The following is a 2500-nucleotide window of genomic DNA, read 5'->3' as shown; positions in this document are numbered from 1 at the left end:
CTGAGTGTGTGTGTGTGTGTGTGTGTGTGTGAGAGAGAGAAAGAGAGAGAGAAAGGGAGGGAGAGATTAAAGGCTCTGTTTGTATTTCTCTTTTGATTCAAAGTGAGACCCTTGTTGGTGGCTAACCTTATTTAATTAATTAAATGAAAAGATCTCTTCAGCCAAGCGACTAAACTCAATTAGTATCGTATTTCAGCAAATAGCAGAACTGATACCTTTAATCTTATCATTTGCTCAAATTCTTTTTGGATATGGACAGAGAGAGCAAGTGAGAGAGCGAGAGCACTCTCTCTCTCTCTCTCTCTCTCTCTCTCTCTCTCTCTCTCTCTCTCTCTCTCTCTCTCTCTCTCTGACAAATCATAAAACTGACGTATAATTAATAATTAATTCACTTCGATAATCACTCGAACGAACAGAGTTGATCTAGTATTTATATATATTTTACCCGACCAATCCAGCTCTGCCTTTCTACAGTAATTTAAACTCATTCATTAATATTATATAAGAAGAGTCGTCTTTTTTTTTTAATTAGAAATATTTAGACTATGCTCTTTTACAACTTTTTTCTGCTTTCGTATTATTAAGTGAATTGCTGCAGCAGCTAGTCTTCCACCTCCTCATCAGTCCGCGAAATTTATTGGAAACAAAAAGTATTGAATTTTTTCATCGTGTTAATAAAAATTACATATTTCAGCACCTATTTCTTGTGGTTTTTTGAAAAATAGTAACCAACAGGCGTCACTTACCTATATAACTTTCAACTCGTTCGTACATTTTGCCTTTGTTTCACTCCCCTTTGTCACATCACACCTAACACAAATAGTAATATATTATCTATCAAAAGAAAGGCAATTTATTTTACTTTTGTGCTGAGTAAAAAAAAATTAGGTATCTCTAACGATTTTTGGTGAATTAAGAAAAAAAAGTTGCAAAACAATTTCCAAAAGGGCTAACTTCAACTCGTGATACATATGCTTTATATTATTTTAGGGACTTTTTAACATAGCATAATACATTACAACTCATCAAGTTTACAATGACATCAAACTTATGAGTGTAGCATTTAGTATAAGGTTACACGGAGCGATAGCAAAAAATCACCGCTATGCACGTTCGTACGGCAGCTATATCAGTCCGTACAGTCTGATGTGCACGTAACGGTCAATTCGTGCCTATGTTAATGACGTAATAAGGTACCATAAACAAAAACATTCTCTTCGAGGAGGAATGTAAGGCAAATGGTTATTAATCGTTTTGAATAAATACACGTTGATAAAGGTAGAAATGAATATATATCATTCTAATAAATAACCATAAACAGATATTTTATTTTCCTAAATGACGGGAATGCAGCAATAGGTGAGAATTGACTGGCAGCCACTCCTCCAGTGACCCAGTCTTGCTGTTCGCCGGTTGATGTAGTTGCCAGGTGTCCATTTCGAATAAAAGTGTGAGAATCACCGAATTTAAGTTGATGTTTCGTTTTTTCATGATTGTATGAAAAACGTTACTTAGTTCTTCGATCAAATTTATAATGTGCTAAGATAGACTCGGGAAGGCCTGTACGTACGGTTAACTGGCAACCGTTTCGTCCGCTGTCTCTTACTCCTCACTACTCTGGTTGCTGATAATTAATTCCAAATCTCATTTAAACCGATGTAGGTTTTCAGTCTTGATTTTATCGAGGTAATAAACAATTATATTAATAGTTCTCATAAATTATTATAAAAATTCACGTAAATTCTGATAAAAAATTGATGTTATAGGGGATTTGGATTTATTGTTGTAGGTTAATCATACGTTTGACAACGACTGGAAGAAAAGGTGGAGCGTCAGGTGAAAAATGAGAATTAACCCATAAAGCGCTGAAGGAAAAGGTGACGTAAAAACGAAAATTTAATTTGTTTTGTATGTGTTTGTATGTCTGTCACAGGGTAGGGTTTGATTTTTAGTTATAAACCTTTCTGGGGTGACATAGAGGCCGTGTGCAAAATTTTGGTTGGGTCTGTCAAGTGGTTCAGATTTCTATAGTGTCCAAACAAATATACAAACATGCACTTTATATATATATATATATATATATATATATATATATATATATATATATATATATATATATATAAAGTGAATGTTTATATGAGTATGTTTGAATGTTTATAACTCTGTGCATATAGAAATCTGAACCGCTTGACCGATCTAGACAAAATTTGGCATGTGGTCATCATTTGATAACAGGGTAGATTTCAAATCCGTACCCCCTTCCCCTTCCCCATCCCCCTTCCCTTTCCCTGAAACGGAGCTGGAGCTGCCTGTAGACTTAGTGACTAATGTGGTAAATAAACTCTACAGATTTATCATACCCCATTCCATTTACTCAGTACCATAGAAATACATTATTGAAAATGCTTGTTTTCTTGTGATTAATAATTCTGTATCAAGGTTTGTGTTTAGTTTTAGTGGGAGGTGTGTTTAGGTTTAGTTAGGGTGTGTGTTTAGGTTT

Source organism: Macrobrachium rosenbergii, chromosome 12, assembly GCF_040412425.1.
Source record: "Macrobrachium rosenbergii isolate ZJJX-2024 chromosome 12, ASM4041242v1, whole genome shotgun sequence".
NCBI classification, from domain to species: Eukaryota; Metazoa; Arthropoda; class Malacostraca; order Decapoda; family Palaemonidae; genus Macrobrachium; species Macrobrachium rosenbergii.
The sequence above is the reverse complement of the archived record's forward strand: the minus strand, read 5'-3'. Positions refer to the sequence as shown.